The sequence below is a fragment of the Haliotis rubra genome, unplaced genomic scaffold (assembly GCF_003918875.1).
Source record: "Haliotis rubra isolate DU_JTF1 unplaced genomic scaffold, ASM391887v1 Scf1337, whole genome shotgun sequence".
Lineage (NCBI taxonomy): Eukaryota > Metazoa > Mollusca > Gastropoda > Lepetellida > Haliotidae > Haliotis > Haliotis rubra.
This window is the reverse complement of record NW_025765267.1, coordinates 74,641-94,520: the sequence shown is the minus strand read 5'-3', so window position 1 is coordinate 94,520 and position 19,880 is coordinate 74,641. Positions and strand designations below refer to the sequence as shown.

The 19,880-nt window shown below is 41.0% G+C and overlaps 1 long non-coding RNA gene and 1 pseudogene across 1 annotated transcript; one reads left to right on the top strand and one right to left on the bottom strand.

Annotated features, from left to right (window-relative positions):
* Nucleotides 1–2,517: 2,517 nt before the first annotated feature.
* On the top strand, nucleotides 2,518–3,097 carry LOC124267769. The gene is made up of 2 exons (XR_006896116.1): nucleotides 2,518–2,643; nucleotides 2,983–3,097. It is a non-coding gene; the product is annotated as an uncharacterized LOC124267769 (long non-coding RNA).
* Nucleotides 3,098–7,016: 3,919 nt separating this feature from the next.
* Nucleotides 7,017–15,317, bottom strand: LOC124267778 (annotated as a pseudogene).
* Nucleotides 15,318–19,880: the final 4,563 nt, after the last annotated feature.

Here is a 19,880-nt window from a genome sequence, read left to right as displayed (position 1 = left end):
TTGCTTGTCACGCCGAAGGGCCGCATGGGTACAAGTTGTTAAGCCCATTTGTGGTGTCCACCGCAGTGATATTGCTGGAATATTGCTAGAAACGGCGTAAGACCATATACCCAGTCAGTCAGTCAGTAAGTCTTTGGGGAGCCATATAGGTGCCTCAGGACGCCATTTGCAGTGAAAGGCTGACGTCTCACAAGGCTTGCTAAATCCCGATCCTCAACTTGAGACGTCTTTCGGGGTTGACCTGGCCCTTGTCAGTCCTTAACCTTGTTGGTTTGACGGTGTTTTTGAACAAGTCGACTTATGGCGGTGTGGTGAATGTCAAGCTGTCGCCCAGTAGCTCTGCATGACATCCCGCTGTCGTGCATTCCAATTTGCCATCTTCTTGCTTCTGGTAGTCTCCTTCGTGCCATTGTAACAGATACTGGTAAAATCATTAAAAAGTTTTGGCGTTTTATACAGTTAGCCGCATTGAGTTCATAGTGCTTTCTACCCACAATCGTGGGTAGTGTGCTTCAATTGCATATTGGGATGTGTTTTGACTATTGATTTAGCAAAACCCTTAAATAATATTGAAAGGGACTACAGTTCAAATAAAAGTCAGGATTTATATAGCAATAGGTAAGTTAGTAACTTATGTTAGGGGGGTGCTTAATTAGGTTCCATGTGTATATATTGGGGAGCACGCGTCGCCTTTCCACAGTCAAACACATGGCAACAATATGGGTGAAATAATAACCGCCAAGCGAGGTGGTTCGCTGTGATAACCACCTCGGGGAACCGAGGGTGATTATCGAAGCGAATCACGAGCTTAAAATTATTATTTCGCATATACCACAAGGTCAAAAACATACTTATTTTAGTTGAATTATAATTAACTGTAATGTTCAGAAGCTACAATGAGATAAATGTTTTGAATGGTTCTGTAATTTTTTTACTGAAGATGTTTCCAGTAAAACATTGATGTAGAGGCATAGGGTTTACAAACCCAATATGCTGAGGAAAAAGTTCTTCTCGAGGTGCAATACCGGGAAGAAGGTGAGGCGAAGCCGAGCCTTGTTCCCGATATTGCACCGAGAGTTAGTCAGATAATATGCAATAACGAAAAATAATAAACAGAATACAATGTATGGAAAATACACTGTTGGCGAGATTTGTAACGAAATGTACAAAACTAAGTTAAAACTATGTTAATAACGAACAAATATGAAAATGCATTCGCAGTCTCCTACATAGACATCAGTGATATATTGAAAAAATAAAAAATTAACAGAGCAGTTTTTGTTAATTTTCTTTCGGGAGTGTTAAAAATACAAACAAGCTTAACAAACGCCATTCAACACTTGAAATTGACAATGATTTTCAAAGATCTTGCATTGTATGCCAGGTAAGTGTGCGAGATACGTTGCTGCACCAGAATCTCGTGCAAGTCGAGCAATTAACAATCACGTGCAATGGAAAACCAAGCCATCACAGCAAATGAATTCCGACATGGAGGTGCTTTTGGCTTCTCAGAGAGCTGCTACGACTCTGTTCCAGGCCGGCGTGGATTTTGAAGCAAACTGGTCATGTGGTAAGTATCGTACCCTACATAACATTGTCTATATCTGTACTTGTACTCAGTTGAAGCGTGGTGTTGTTCTTCCATTTTGTTCTAGGAAGGTGAGACCCGTGAACGTCTGGGAAAGAGTTCAGCCCGTACCCCCCTCTTTTTACCTATAGTATATTTGCTCCAGGAGGAATCCTTCCCCGTGTATTATTCCAAAACTGAAATAAGTTCATTGATTGTTTTTATATCTGTTCTAGTTTATTGAATGTATATTTAGGGTGAGGTATGCATGTTGGTTTGTAATTTTGGTTTTTCATGGGGGTGGGGGGTACAGGCGGAACTCTTTCCAAGGTCTTGATTAGATTAGTGGCCTTCAGTAACCCATGCTTGTCGTGAGAGGCGACTAACGGGATCGGGTGGTCAGGCTCGCTGACTTGGTTGACCATGTCATCGGTTACCAATTGCGCAGATCGATGCTCATGCTGTTGATCACTGGATTGTCTGGTCCAGACTCGATTATTTACAGACCGCCGCCATATAGCTGGAATATTGCTGAATTCGGCTTATAACTAAACTCACTAACTCACTTGGAAGGTGAGGTGGGTGGGTAGTGGGTGTCATCAATTTTCTACACATGTACTGGGGGTCTGCAAGTTTGTGAAAATATTTTAAAAAATGTTGAGAATTATAGGAAGAGGGAGGTGGGGGTCAATGATTTCGTACATAATATGCAGGGGGCTACTTACTTTGTCCATATTTTTTAGGGTGGTTGGGTAGGGGATTATTCACATTGTACTTGCTTATCCATAAAACTCATCATCACCCTCACTAGCCATAAATTTTGAATGGTCCCTAGGGTACCCTTGAATTGGGCTTAAATTGGGTTGGGAAATTGAGTTGCCAGCACGACAGCATGAATTTGGGAAGTTATCTGATTGTTGAGAGTACCATTGGTTATTATACCACTGTTGCAGGTGTGCGGACGTAAAGGAAAGTAAATGAAGACCACATGAAGATGGTCAGCAGCATTCTCACAAGTAACAAGCCAAAAACAGGAAGTACGATGCAAAGCGGAACACAATGCTTCCACTCCAGAAGTATGTTTTCTTTCTCTCAGTGGAAACATAATTTTAGGGAATAAACATTCTCAATACTAACTCTTCTAATGAAATTAAACATTATTCGTCAGGGGAAATTGCACTGTTTATAGGCCAGAGTGCCCTACCGCCTTCCCATTCCATTGGTTATCTGTTTGTACTAAACCCAAGTCTATTGGTATTCGAGAAACCTGCTTGATACTGATGCATGTAATTTGTTGGTAGACGTCATTTTCACATTAACAGAATGTATCATAAAATTAATCATTGGGGTAAATCAAATTATTCATTACAAAAATACCATGAGCATCCTGTTTAAATAACTATTTCATTTTTCAGATTATTCAAGTGACCCTGTGGAGAATCGAAAGGTGGAAGGAGGTCCCGCCGCTTCCAATTTATTAAATGCAGTGTGCAGATATTGTAAAAAAAAAATAAAAATATTTTAATGGTTCTGTATTTTTGTATTCAATATGTTTCCAACAAAAACATTGAGGTAGAGGCATAGGGTTGTCAAACCCGATATGCTAAGGGAAAAGTTCTTCTCGAGGTGCGATACCGGGAAGAAGGTGAGGCGAAGCCGAGCCTTGTTCCCGGTATCGCACCGAGAGTTGGTCGGATAACCGCCCTAGGGTTATATGATAACCAACCTCTGGACAAGGCTGCTTATCCGATAACCAACCCCTTGAGAGGTGGTTCACAAAAAAGAATAACCCAAGATATTGACCCGATAATCAACCCACGTGGTATATAACTGTATCACCAACCAACCGCGATATCGTAATATTCAGATCACATAGCTTATGGCGATCAGTGATGCATTTATTTTATAGTTCAACGAACGTTTATGTATCACGCGTTGCCACGGTTGACCCTGATATTTGATATATAGTTTTAACACGTGCAACTGATTTCCCCAGTAACCTTTGGATAGTTTGCTTTGTCAAATATTATTATCTGTCATCTTGCGGAGTTCAACATAACCCTGATATGTGCATGTCTGATTTAAGATTGGTAATTGTAATCGCCTCAATAGGTAGAGGATTCTCAGAAATAACTTCAAATTTCAAAATCATCATTAGATATGTAAGCTTGTAGCAATATACTGAAAGGCAAAAGAAACGACGTAATACTGGAAATGTCATTTTAGTATCGATGGAGTATTTGAGCCTATCTTTTTTTTTAAATATACACCGGTGCAAAGCTGCTTCCAAACATCCCAGCTCTTGTACAGGCGGATCCAGTGCTTGCACTCGGCGCCCAAGAATGCCCCAGACAGGCTCCAATGGGTTCACATCCGGCTCAAAGCAGGCAATGGAAGTTTGGTTACAGTGTGGTTTGAGAAATACTGTCACAAGTCGAGACCGATGTGGTCAGGCGTTGTCATCCATAAATACAGGGCGAGCGGTGGTTATCAAAATGTGGCACAAGAACAGGATCCAGAATGTCCCGGATGTCATGGCTGCCAGTGAGATTCCACGATCAGTTACCACGTCAAGTTTACAATATTGGGAGAGACAACCCCAGACCGTGACAGATCATCCACCGTAAGGAACTCATGTTCTGGTGTTCTAAGGGGCGGTGGGGTAGCCTAGTGGTTAAAGCGTTCGCTCGTCACGCCGAAGACCCGGGTTAGAATCCCCACATGGGTACAATGTGTGAAGTCCATTTCTGGTGTCCCCCGCCGTGATGTTGCTGGAATATCGCTAAAAGCGGCGTAAAACCAAACTCAGCCAGTCAGTCTAGTGTTCTTAGGTTCATAGGCACTGTTCTTGGTCCCCAAGACTCGCTGGCGCCCGTCTATGATGTGCAATAACAAGTGACTCTCATCCGACCAATGCACCGTCCTCCATGACGTCAAATTCCAATGACGTTGGGGTAAACACCACTCCAAATAAGCCCTCTTGTGAAGATTCGTCATGGCTGGACGCTTGATCACCCTTCTTGCCCTCCTTTATGCGGTTTCTTACAGTCCTATTTGCACAGATGTCTGCTGGGGAGCCACAGGTGCATTAAAATGTCATCGTTACAATTCAAGATTTATATATCAATAGGTAAGTCAGTAACTTATGTTACGGGCTGCTTAATTAGGTATCATGTGTATATATTGGGGACCACGCATCGCGTTTCCACAGTCAAACACATGGCAACAGAATAATTGTATCACAAACTTTATACCAGCCGCGACAAATGACATTTAAGTATCAGTGGAGTATTTGAATCTTTTTAAACATACACCGGAAGTCAGGTTTGAGGAAACCATGAATCGTGGTCGTATAGCCTGCATTGCCCACTAAAGCATTGTTTGAGATTGAAGTAAGAAATGTTTCCAATATTACGACGTTTCATTTATGCCTTTCAGTATAGTTTTGCGCAATATGCAACCATGTGAATCTCCAAAGGCTGATGTGAGGGAGTCTGGGCAAGTTCAACCAACGTGTTCGGTGGCCTATGGCGTTAACGCCACTCTGTTAGGTCTAACACGTGTTCGGTGGCTATGGCGTTAACGCCACTCTGTTAGGTCTAAGACGTTCAACTGGCGTCAGGTCTGGGTTGATTACTGGTCAAGACGATGAACAGGGGCGTTGACGACGTCAAAGACCAAATGTCGACCCCTCACCACGGGACAACAAATGGACTCCGTGTGGTAACACTATAATACTGTCCACATACTCTTCCTTACTCTGCCATGCCGCCCCGCACCAAAAGTGATTCATCGCCATATTGGAAAATTTGCAGCAATCTGGATCGACGTGTAAGCTCCATTTCGTAAAGCCCCCTTTTCCTGATCAACCGATTCCGGAATTTTGTGATTGGTCTGGGACACTTGAACGTCATCTGTCAGGGTTTGTTGATACTTGTGCCATTGTCCTGTCATAGCAGGCTAACAGCCTATGGAGAATCAGAGCGTTATAAACACCTCATCGCTAGTTGATAAATGCAGAACCAGATCCCTACTGTAGGAACCCGCGAAAATGCTCGTTAGAGGTTTTGTCTAGCTTATTGTACCTATTGTGACCTGTTGAAAGTATTAATGATTTATATTGTGATACTGATTTCATGACCTAATTTGCAAAGCAGGTCCTCACGCAAATCTACCACTAACCTTTCAAAAAATAAGAAGGCTTCTTTTGTGTCGTCCAGTTGTAAGAACAAACTAGATTTATTGAAGTTATAAATGTATTACACCGGTTAGAACTGGTCTTCAACAGCCCATGCTTGTCGTAAGAAACGACTAACGGTATCGGCTGATCAGACTCGCTGACTTGGTTGACACATGTCATCAGTTCCCAATTGTGTTGATTGATGCTCATGCTGTTCATCACTGGATTGTCTGGTCCAGACTCGATTATTTACAGACCGCCGCCATATAACTGGAATATTGCTGAGTGCACGCTAACAAAACAAAACAGACACACAAACAGTGATGCCAACCTCTTGCGATGTTGGTAGCAAGGTAATGAAAAGTAAAACAAACATCATTAACAGTGGACACAATATAGTTACGGTGTATTATGAAATTCACTCTCCGGATCTGGAAACCGGATTTCTGATTAAAAGAAACAAACAAAACAAAACAATAAGGTGGACAGAAATATTGGTCCACAGAGATTAATCGACCTTCAAGTGAAAGTATCGAAATCAAGAATGACACCCAAACTGTGTGTGTAGCGCTACAGCGCGCAAACTATCGGATATGTGTTTGTGTTCAGTCTTTACAGACATAAATGGGGCGGTTGGATAGCCTAGTGGTTAAAGCGTTCACTCTTTACGCCGGGTTCGATTCATCACATGGGTATAATGTGTGAAGCCCATTTCTGGTGTGCCCCACCGTGATATTCCTGGAAATTTGCTAAAGGCGGCGTAAAACCATACTCACTCACTTACTGACATAAACGTTATTTTGTCACCACGTATCATTATTCTAATACTTAGTATTACGCTGGCGGAGACATAAGGATTTTACGTAAGGATCCGATGATTCCTTTGATCCAGGAGTTCAATGAGTTAGTGTAGTTTGTCTGACTTTATTTAGTTTTGGGGAAATTGTTGAAAGTATTAATGCCTTATATTGTGATGTTGATTTCATCATCTGATTTACAAAGCAGGTCCTCTTGCAAATTCATCTATTGACCTAATAAAGGTAATGGGGCTCACTTCGTGATGTCCTGTTGCATGAATAAACTTGGTTTATTGAAGTTTATACATATAAATATACCTTTGAAGATCCGAGTTATAATTGGACTTCAGCAACCAAGGCTTGTAAAAGGCGACTAACGAGATCAGGTGGTCATACTCGATGACTTGGTCATCGTGTCCAAGAAACGTAGATCGATGATCATGTCAGTCACTGTATCGTCTGGTCCAGATTCGATTATTTACAGACCACTTTCATATAGCTGGAATAATGCTGAGTGCCACGTTAAACAGAAAATGTAACAGAAAGAATGGGTATATGCTGTGTTTGAGAAACTGTTTTTGCAGTGTGGACCCTTGCCTCCTTTCACAAAGCACAAAGGTGATCGTAAGTCACTAACCTTAGTGCAATATTTAAGAATGGGAGTTAAGGTTAACCTTAATAAAGGTTGCTTCGTGAAAGGAGACGAGTTGTTTCAGACATGATCACTTTTCCGCATAAAAACTAAGTGTTCTTGCTGAAGGGTCAGTCGCATCTGTCCAGCGCGGCATCCACATATACGGAACCCAGTCTGCCTTGGACGGGTAGTACTTCTCAAACACCTGCCTGTAGTAGAACGCTTCCTTCGTCCTGGGGGTGTTGAAGGGGAAGAGGGATGCTGACTGTTCCATCTGTTCCTCACTAACCTGGAACAGTTACAATTACAGCAATTCATTCATTAGAACGACATGGCTAGGATAACAGAGCCCTACAGATTCTTCTGAATCGTATTTTGTATTTCCGTGTGCTGGGTGTGTATTTTTCGAAAGTTACCCAAATGATAGGACATTACAGGGCCATACATGGTTTTGTATGAAAATCAGTGGGTTTTTGTTAAAATGAGCAATTATCATCATAAAATAGACATGGATTCAAGGTATTTTGTCGTTTAAAATAGACATGGATTCCACGCATTTGTCGTTTAAAATAGACATGGATTCCAGGCATTTGTCGTTTAAAATAGACATGGATTCCAGGTATTTTGTCGTTTAAAATAGACATGGATTCCAGGCATTTGTCGTTTAAAATAGACATGGATTCCAGGCATTTGTCGTTTAAAATAGACATGGATTCCAGGCATTTGTCGTTTAAAATAGACATGGATTCCAGGCATTTGTCGTTTAAATAGACATGGATTCCAGGCATTTGTCGTTTAAAATAGACATGGATTCCAGGCATTTGTCGTTTAAAAAAGACATGGATTCCAGGTATTTGTCGTTTAAAATAGACATGGATTCCAGGTATTTTGTCGTTTAAAATAGACATGGATTCCAGGCATTTGTCGTTTAAAAAAGACATGGATTCCAGGTATTTGTCGTTTAAAATAGACATGGATTCCAGGTATTTTGTCGTTTAAAATAGACATGGATTCCAGGTATTTTGTCGTTTAAAATAGACATGGATTCCAGGCATTTGTCGTTTAAAATAGACATGGATTCCAGGCATTTGTCGTTTAAAATAGACATGGATTCCAGGTATTTGTCGTTTAAAATAGACATGGATTCCAGGCATTTGTCGTTTCAAATAGACATGGATTCCAGGTATTTTGTCGTTTTTCATGAGTCAAAGGATCATACTCATGTTTTTCCATCGTGGTCACCACGAGAAGCTTTATGTACGTGTTGAAAATCTATCATTGCAAAAATACAGGGGGTGCTTCAGTATAGATTAGTAAATCTACATACATAAACACTACCTTTTGACAAATCCGCTGTGTAAGATAAAAGTTATTTATCAATCAACGTGTTATCCGTTAATCCTTTGATCGATGTTTATAATGTTGAATATGACAGAATCGTCTATGAAAACAAGTTGTAACTCGGAAGCTAGGCAAAGCAGGAGACAAAATTAAATGACAGTAGATTGTGAGAACATATAGCTTTCATTTTCCACAACAGTTGGATTTCAGGTTTATACAAACCTGTAAACAAGATAATTTACCCCCTGAAATGTAGATGAATTCTGCATTGGCCCTCATATCTATTTCTCATATGACGTCACAGAGACGCCCCGCTCTGATTGGTTGAAATTTCATTCGCGGGTGAGAATTGTGCACTGTTGTCAAAAAGGTCGATTTAAGTTAATTAAAGACCGAAGTGAGTAGTTTTAATGACGGGGTTTCATTTATAGCGATGCCAGTTAGTGATTTATGTATTTGTACCCCCTAGAGTATATATGTGATCTTCAAGTTCTTTGCGTATATTTTCGTTGTTTCACGTTACCAATTACCTGTTCATCACAGAAATTTTGTATGACCTCAAAGAGTGACCTCTTGACAGCCGAGACTCCATCGCTGAAGGCCTCCTTCGGCCTCCACAGGATGTCCTTGGGCAGGAGGTTCATGCCATCAAAGGCTGACCGGAGGAGGTACTTTCAACCCCTTCCTGGGGACGCGGTCCTCGGCAGGAGGGACAGGTAGTAGCTGGTGAACTGATGGTCAAGGAAGGGACCCTGATCTCCAGTCTTGGGAACAGGACGTATAAAAGATTTAAATAGACATTTACAGTGTGTATTACAACAGCATACCTTAACGGTTGCAAGAACACATAAACACCTTTCAATGGTAGCACGGTAGCATTCAGATACATGGCATGTCCCTGCTCAATCTAACACAGGTCACATGTCAAGCCCCATGGCACCCCAGAGATCCTTCACTGTCTCACTGCACCCAATCCTGGTTCTGTTTAAAATTAACTAGGAAACTAGGAATGGATGTGGGACACCTCAGAGATCTTGAAGTGTCTCTGCACCCAATCCTGGTTCTGTTTATTAACTACGAATGGGTGCGGTACACCCCAGAGATCTTGATATCTCACGGCATCCAATCCTGGTTCTGTTTATTAACTACGAATGGATGGGGGTCATCCCGAGGATCCTGAGCTCTCTCTACTTCCAATCCTGGTTCTGTTTATTAACTAGGAATGGATCGGGGGCGCCCCAGATGATACTTTAACTCACCCCCAGGCTGCTGTGGCCTTGTCCCCTCTCAGCACGTCATACAAGTGGAGGTCCTTCAGAAGTCTCCGACTCTCCTCATCCGCAGCTTCAGGTGATGGGGCTTTTTTGAAGTGGATGTACCCCTGGGCCAGCTCGTCAGACCCCTCACCGGACAGGATGACCACTGTGTCCGTCCTCTCGCTGATGTACTTACTGAGAAGGTATAAACCTGGAAATAACATCTAACATATGACTTTTCTATTTTGTTATGGAGGAGCGTTGATATTTAAGGCAGTGAGTGAATGAGTGAGGAGTTTAGTTTTACGCCACACTCAGCAATATTCCAGCTATATGGCGGCAATCTGTAAATAATCGAGTTTGGACCAGACAATCCAGTGATTAACAGCATGAACATCGAACTACACAACTGGGATACGATGACAAGTGTCACCCAAGTCAGCGCGCCCGACCACCCGATCCCGTTAGTCGCCTCTTACGACAAGCATGGGTTACTGAAGACCAATTCTAACCTTCACGGGTCTGATATTTTAAATTAAAGTAGATAAGACTGTGATGATGAAGTTAAACATGTAAGGTAAGCTGGATTAGAATTATTTTATAATATCAGAAAAATGAGTTGTGTAGGATTAGGCTTAAGGTATAAAACCGGTCCAGTAAAGAAACTGGTCCAGAGATTTGGCTTTGTCAACCTGAAAACATCATTACGGTCTTATCCGGTAATATTAGAAAATTGTATCAGAATGCTCAAGGTTTAGTCTATTTAGCATTTGCATATAGTCATACGTACAAATTGAAGATCTGATGGTTGTGATGTCGTATGTCTCAATGTGGCAAATGCATTCATCTATGATACTGCAGGCTTCTTGGCGTGTGAAGGTAATTTCATGATGTTCAGTGTCCAAATGTCTTGCGACCTACATGGAAACACATACATTATAAAGACAACGTGAACGTTCAAATATGGCAACGAAATATAGAATGTAAGTTCATTTTCTCTCAGGAGCAACCATACATTTTGAGGCATTCGCGTGGTACAGCTTGTTAGTGTAACTTGATGAATGCAATCAGTAGTATTAACTGAAGTGTTTAGCTCCGCCGTAATGGTTTGGCTCGTTGAGTATTCGTTTCTTAACCCAGTGGCGTATGGCTGCCATGGTATCTGTTCTCCCCTCAATGCCAACGCTGAAGGTCTGAATGGGGTAATATCATGCTCCAGCACTCACCTTCCCAGCTGCCATGATATCTGTACTACCCTCCATGCCAGTAGAGAAGGGTCTGTGTGGGGTAATGTAATGATGCAAGACTCACCTTTCTAGCTGCCAGGATATCTGTACTACCCTCCATGCCGGTAGAGAAGGGTCTGTGTGGGGTAATGTAATGATGCAAGACTCACCTTTCTAGCTGCCAGGATATCTGTACCACCCTCCATGCCGGTAGAGAAGGGTCTGTGTGGGGTAATGTAATGATGCAAGACTCACCTTTCTAGCTGCCAGGATATGTGTACTACCCTCCACGCTAATAGAGAAGGTCTGTATGGGGTAATGCTATGCTCCAACACTCACCTTCCTAGCTGCTATGATGTCCGTACTCCCTCCATGCCAATAGAGAAGGTCTGTATGGGGTAGGGCAGTTTCTGTTCCTTGGCATGCTTAACCACCAACGCCGTTACCAGACTCGAGTCGAGGCCACCTTTGGAATGACACAACCGGAAAGATGCATTCTATCACCTATCCAGCCAAAGCGCAGTTTTAATTATTGATATGGTAGAAAAGACCCCTTTCTGAGTAATTTCAGGTTGTCCCTGGTATTTATTATTTTGATAAACTTTTATACTGTAAACAATATGGGAACGTATTCATGATTCTAATAGTTGGTTGACTGCCTCGGATATCCAGCAAATGGTGCCTGAACACTTGATATTCTGAGGATTGGGGGTGGGGGTTGTTAGTGTGTGTGTGGGGGGGTTTTGTTGTATTTGCGGCTGTCTCATTTGACCCTAACTCATGAACACTACATCAATACTATGGATTTCAGTCTGATAGGTACCTTACTCTTGCACCTTTTGTAATCGAAGGCCAACTCACCCGACAAAAGACACCCAATCCTTCTTTCGGCCATTAGGCGTTTCTTCACTGCCGCCTCTAGCAGTGCCCGGATGTTCTTTGCCACGCCACTTCCTGTAGAAACAAGATTCCATTTGGAATATAACACTATATGTTACTGTATGCAACATAAGTATTATGTGCCATTGTTTAAAGATTATACCAATGGTGCTTATTCGAACTGAATATAAGCAAACTACAACAGTTAAAAGTGCGTGGAGCTTCCATGTAAGAATAGAGGGTCCGCTCAATATTTGCCCGTCCCAAAGAGGGGACTACATGGATCGGGTAATTAGTCTTCAATATTTATATTTATTTTCAGGGTAGAATTCTGTATTAAAAATATAATCGGTTCTCTTTGCTAAATTGCTCGTCACACCGAAGACCTGGGCTCGCTTCCCAACATGGGTACAATGTGTGAAGCCCATTTCTGGTGTTCCCCGCCGTGATATTGCTGGAATACTGATAAAAGAGGCGTAAAACCCAAACTCACTCACTCACTCACACTCACTTTACTAAATCAATCAGCCAGTGGACTCATATTCAATTTGGTTATGTCACAATACATATGTCAATAAATTCTTGTACAACATAACTATTTCTACATGTATTATCATTGTACTTATCAAAAATATATTGTAAGCAGTAAGCATTCCACACAGAAATTTGTATTTCAACACAGTTTGTAATCTGGCCACGAGGCCTCCGATACTGAATAAAGACATAAAGACTTAAAGACTTAAAGACTCAGGTCCTGGGCCTAGATTTTCGAAGCTCTCTTAGCGCTAAGATAGTCGTAAGCGTCATACATTAACATTAACGTACGACAATCGTAGCGCTAAGAGAGCTTCGAAATTTAGGGGGCTGGAGGTTTACAATTGTCGGGTTCTCCGTAGACATCACTGCGGGCTCCCAGTTTTGCCAACCATGTGGTTCGTCGAAAACTCAGGCCAAGTCATTTCATCAGCATAAAACTGAGACCTCAACTTGTGGTCAAATAACATTTTGCGTCTAAACAATTTTGTAATTTGTTAAATATGTTTTTGTTGACCAACCTTTACATAATTAAACCGTCATATTTTTTTCTACTGTAATTATTGCTCTGTTATAAGTTCGAACTTAGTAACAACGGTACTTTTCAAACTGGTGCGTGAATAGTTTTGTAGACTACATAGAGTCTGCACTTACATGACTATCGTCTAATACAAGCACTGACTGGCTGACTGACTGAGTTTAGTTTTACGCCGCTTTTAGCAATATTCCAGCAATATCACGGCGGGGGGACACCAGAAATGGGCTTTACACATTGTGCCAATGTGGGGAATTGAACCCGGTTCTTTGGCGTGACGAGCCAACGCTTTAACCACTAGGCTACCCCACCGCCCCTCTAATGCAAGCACATAACTGAGACATTTACCAAGTGAGTCGGGAGGGACGGTTGTTTTGTACAGGGGGGTGTCGCCAATAGAGTGGAACTGTTTCATCTTCCGGAACGTGGCACGTCCGTTGTTGTCGAGGTCGTACTGTTCCACTGTACCGGGGACGACGTGGACGATGTCAGCTGCCTCGTCGCTTACGTTGTGGCTCAATCCAAACAAACCTATGAGTGAGTGAGTGAGGTTGTTTACACAATATAGGATGGATTTTGGCGTGTTAGAATGTGGGAGCAATCCCAATTTACAGATGTGACGTGGTGCTAAACAAATAAGCAATCACAGCGGGGATGAAATATGGACAAAAAATGATGGAAAGTTTCCACGCTTTAGTGGACCCGTGAATAGCCCGGTTAGAATTGGTCTCAAGCAACCCATGTTTGTCGTAAGTGGCGACCATCGGGTGGTCAGGTTTGCTGTCATCGCATCCCAATTGCATAGATTGATGCTCATGATGTTGATCACTGGACTGCCTGGGCCAGATTCGATCATTTACAGACTGACGTCATTTAGCAGGAAAAAGCAAACAATCAAGCAGACTTTATGACTTTTTACTCTAAAAATAGAATATGATATTTTAACATATGACCTTTAGCCTCTGAGCACACAGCCAGGAAGCCACTATCGGTGACAAGCTTGAAGCAGGAGCGGACTCCAAAGTGTCTCGACCAATGAAAACTTTCCTGTTGGCTGTGTCGAGAAGACAGAAGGCGAACACCCCATCCAGGTGGGCGGGGAAATCAATACCATATTTGGCATACAGGTGAATGATTGGTTCTCCGTCGCAATCTGTGCTCGGGTGAAGTCCATGCTGATTCGCTACCTTTTGGAGGACAAGCGTATTTGAAATTGCATCACAATTCTTTGCAAACCATCGTGCGTCACTATTTATCCTAACGTCACAATGAAATTACATCTCACTACCACTGAGGCTTTACATACTTACAAACCAAAAACGTTCTAAGAATGATTTTGGATTTTAAATAGAATCCCCTTTTGGGATGAAATAAACATATGAAAGATATGTAAATATGAAAGATTACATTAAATGAAGAGAAAATATGTTTTATGTATCATGACTATGTGTTGGATAAACCTATTTGTCTGAATATTTGGGCTGAATATAGACCAAGGACATAGCCGGAAATAAAAATATCAGGATCGTTGAGTGCAAATGGCAGCAAATTTATTGAAGCGCACGTACAATATTGATCATTGGTCTTGGACCTTAATCGGGCCTTTGATCACAAATACATGCACATCCACAGCGTTTGTCACCTTCGTTACCCTCTCGGCATATAAGGACTCTGCTGTGATGATAGTTTACTTACTTTTTAACAGTTCCCGAGGTCTCCTGACTACAGAAGTTCCTGGAGCTTACTGTACGTTTAAAAGACCCGACACTTTTCTTATATCTGCGTTCAATCCACTTGCCTATTGGTAAACTCCGATTTTTCTGTCTGTCTGTATTCATGACATCCAACTTTAGCAAATAATGGACAGTCTGTGTGTGCATGTGCGTGTGTGTGAATATAACTTCGTAAGTGTACATAGATTTTGCAAGGTGCATTCTTATTTCAAAATTAAGTTCTGTAGGTACCGATTTCTCGACAAGTGTGTTATATTTTTTTGCTGTTCAGCTCGTCAATCAATACATAACAGAAAAATATTATTGTACCGACTTCGTGATGGATACTTGATGAATAGACCTAGAACATGTCGTATGATGGCTGGTTATTAAATAAACCGACATACTGTTTTATAGTTGTAGATCTCCCCGTTGTATATCAGCCATATGTGAGGATGAGTGTACAATCTCATTGGCTGCATCCCTCTGACGTCATCAAGGATGGCCAATCGGTGGAATCCAAGACAGCAGTTCTGGAAATGGTTGATCTTTTCTATTCTGAAGGCGTCTGGTCCCCGATGTGCCACCTTGTGGAACACCTTACACTGCACGGAGACATCTACATCACTACCGAACACGGCCCAGATCCCACACATGGCGCTGCCTGAAATTTGGTTCTATATTTGTATAAATTCTATATAAATACCGTTTGTATTAAAGCACCGTTTGACTGACACTGAAAGGCGTGGCATCATAGTCTGAACTTTTACACAAATCTACAAGGCGGATTTTTCTGCAAAATCAAATTGTTGAATCAATAGTGAGTGTGACCACCACTGGCTTCAATACACGCCAAAACACGTCGACGCATTGATGACGTAAGACGACGAATGACGTTAGACGTGATCCGTTGCTGTTCCTGTAGGAGACATCGTTCCAGTTGTTGAGCGGTGGCAGGTTGCGCTGGTAGTCTTCTGATTTGTCGATCCAGGTAGTCCCATAAGTGTTCTATCGGATTCATGTCGAGAGAACATGCTGGCCACGGCAAACCAAAGATGTTAGCGTTATGGAGAAGGTCGTTTGTCAGTCTTGCTGTATGAGGCCTTGCGTTATCGTGTTGGTAGACAATGCCACGTGGTTGTTGCTGGTTAAATGACAACACAGCTGATCACCAAACTTCATCCCTCTATCTTCGAGCATTCAGGATGCCATGAATAATCACAAGTCTCGTTTTGAGCTTGCGACAGACCCACCCCACACCATCACGCTACCGTCTCCAAACAGTCGGACTTGCTGAACGCAATTCGGCAAAATACGTTCGCCTACTCTTCTGTAAACACGAGCACGGCCGTCATTACTGTACAGGCAAAACCTACTCTCGTCGATAAACGTCACACGTCGCCAATCACGCATCTGCCAACGTCGAACTCGCCTGGCCCATGTCAATCGACGACTGTCGGTTTTGAAGAGTGAGATGCACTCCGCGGTAGAGTCGACGTGCTCGAATACCATGTTCTCTAGTCGCCGGTACACTGTATGTCGACTGATACGTTGTCCTAGTACCGTCGCACCCGTTGACGTCGCCGATTTCTCAGATGAATTGTCCGGATGTGGCGACCATCACCGGCAGTTGTCACACGTGGTCAACCACTCCCAGGCCTGTCTGACATATTGCCTGTTTGTCTTAGTCGTTGCATCAGCCTGATGACAGTTGCTCGGGTGCAGCCGAACGTTCTGGCAATGACGGTGTGGTTAGCTCCTTGTTGGGCCATTCCGACAGCTCTCTCTCACTCTTTCGATTTGCCCCAAACGTGGCATTTTTGTGTTCTTTTTACTACTGCGTTGCTCACGTGTCATATCATATCTAATTTTTGCAAGATACCCACTTTTTGAAAGAAAAGGAACCTTTTATTAGAAGTGAATGGGGCTCTGATGTACTATTTAATAGTAATAACGGGCAGTCAAGAGGAGTCGCCGTCATGTTTTCTAATAATATCGATTACAAGATACATGATTCTCTTAGGGATGACATCGGCAATCTGTTGATGTTGAGTATTATTATATGTGAGAAAAAGATGACTCTAGCCAATTATATGGTCCAAATGCGGATGAACCTGAATTTTATGCTAGGGTGATGGATAGAATCAAAGCCTTTGGAAACTCTCATAGCATTATAGCTGGGGCTTTAAATTTGTGTCTACAACAGTCTTTGGATACTTTTAATTATCAACATATAAACAACCCTAATGCTAGAAAGCAAGTGATTGAGATGATTGGAGATCTTGACCTTGTAGATGTTCGGAGAGACCATAACCAAGAAGTACACAGCTATACATGGAGGCGTCCTAATCCTATCAGACAAGCAAGGCGAGATTTCTTCCTGGTGTCGCCGAATTTATATTCATTATTTGTCAGTCCTCTATAAATGTTGGATACAGAACAGACCATTCGCTTATTGACATTAAAATGAAATTATCTGAAAATGATGATCATAAAAGTACATATTGGAAATTCAACAATTCACTATTAAGGGATTCTAAATATGTTTTATCTGTTAAAGAAACCATTAGTAATGTTGTCAGATAATATGCTCCTTCATTGGATCATGATAGTGATATTGGTGAGGTCAGCGTGTGTGAAATTGATTTTTCTGTAAATGATCAGTTGTTTTTGGAAACGCTTCTAATGGAAATCAGGGGAAAGTCTATTTCATATTCTTCATTTTTGAAAAAAACTCAATCCAAAAAAGATTTATTAGATGACATAAAACGTTTAGAAACCAACTTATCAGATTGTAAGGAACTGGAGGAAAAAAGGACAGAATTAGAGGAGATTCGCAAAGCTCAGATGCAGGGCATTATTATTATTCGCTCAAGAGCTAAGTGGATAGACGAAGGGGAAGAGGTTAGTCGTTATTTTTGCAATCTAGAAAACAGGAATTTTGTAAATAAGGGTATGTCTCACTTGGAGCTGGAAGATGGGTCTATTCTAGAGAGTACAAGCGATATAGTCTTTGAAACAAAGTATTTTAATGAACGATTGTACTCTTCCCAGGATTGTAACCTTGATGAATGTTTTTCAGAGGAAGATTTGTGTAGGCTCAATAAAGAAGAATCGAACTCATTAGAAGGTCCAATAACTTATGATGAACTTCTAAAATGTCTGAAGAAGGCCAAAAGTAATAAAAGTCCAGGTTCGGATGGGTTCACGTATGAGGTTTATAAAAGAAATTTGAAAGATTTATCCCCTTTCTTGTTAAGGTCTTTTAATTATAGCTTTGCTAATGGTTACCTGCCAGTCACTCAGAGACAAGGTATCATTACCTGTATTCCAAAAGGAGATAAGCCCAAGCCTTTTTTGAAAAACTGGAGACCTATTACACTTCTCAATACTGCCTATAAATTTCTTTCATCTGTTGTTGCTGAGAGGTTCAAGTGCGTTCTCCCAATATTGATCAGTCCTGATCAAACAAGATTCATGTCTAACAGATACATTGGTGATAACATAACATTGATATATAATTTGATGAATTACACAGAATCTAATGATATTCCTGGAATGTTATTTTTAATAGATTTTGAAAAGGCATTTGATTAATGCCTGGTCATTTATTAATAAGACATTATCATTTTTTGGATTGGGAGAGGACATTATCAAGTGGTTCACTATTCTTTATAATGATGCCAGATCTTGTTTGATTATAAATGGTACATTGTCTCCTTGGTTTGATGTTGAACGAGGTTGTAGACAAGGCGATCCTCTTTCTCCGTATATCTTCATCCTTTTTGTCGAGATCCTGGCTGGTCTTATAAGAAAGAATAATGATATTAAAGGAATTACAGTTAATGAGGAGGAGTATCTGTTGACGCAATATGCAGATGATACAGAGTTTATTCTAGATGGTTCTCAGAAATCTTTTGTACTACTGTTGACACTTTAAACTTCTTTGCTGATATCTCAGGTCTTAAGATTAACTATGATAAGTCTCAGGTAATATGGATAGGGACCAGAAAGAACAGTTCAATCAGATACTTACCTTGTTTGAACATACAAAGGAATCCAGAATATTTTATGCTCCTGGGTGTAATATTTTCAACAGATTTAAATGTTATGGATCGAAAGAATTTTGAAAATAAATTATTTGAGATTCAGTTTATTATCAACAGGTGGATGAGAAGAATAATTACACCACTTGGTAGAATTGCTATTATAAAATCATTACTGATTTCAAAATTGAATTATCTCTTTCTTACCCTCCCAACCAAACCACCCCCACCCCACCCCCACCCCCCACCCCCACCCCGGCAACTTCCTGCATGAATTAAACAAAGTACTATTTAAATCTCTCTGGAGTGGTAAACCTGATAAGATCAAAAGAGTGGTGGCTTGTAAGCCTGTTAAAGAGGGTGGACTTGGTATGGTAGAAGCTTCTTCTTATGTTAGTTCTTTAAAATTGTCTTGGATGAGAAAGTTGTTGGATATTGGCTATGAATCCAAATGGAAATGTTTGTGCTATGCTTCCTCCCCCAAAATGGAAAATTTAGCTGTATTTGGTAATTCTTTTCCAGGTACACTCTCTAAATATATTAAGAATGAATTTTGGCATGATTGTATTTCTGCTTTTGACAAGTTTGCACATAAGATTTAACCATGTTCATTTGATCAATTCATCACAGAACCAATCTATTATAACAAGCACTTAAAAATTGGTAAAGAAGTTATTTTCTGTTCTGCTTGATTTGAGAGAGGTGTTAGTCAGATTCGTGATTTTATCAATTTAGACGGAAGATATCGTACTCTCGAGGAATTTCAGAACACTTTTGAACTCGACATAAATTTGCTCCATTATAATGGTCTTATCATGCCTATTAAAACTTATCAAACTAAGTTAAAGATAATGAAACCTACTTCTTTTGAGCCATTAGATGGTAATACAGTTAATCGAAAACTGATGTCTGTTAATAGGGGAGCCAAGTGTTATTACTATGTTTTGACTGCATCTGATGTAAACTTAAAATTCATGAATGAGTGGGAGGATTGTATGCTTGCTGAACTTGAATGGGAAAAAATATTTTTAAAACCTTTAAAGACTACAAGGGATACTAAACTTCAATGGTTTCAGTTCAGGATTATACATGGTATTCTGTCAACTAATTCATTTTTATTTAAGATCAAATTAGCTGAAAGCAACTTATGTACCTTTTGCCAAAGTGAGGTTG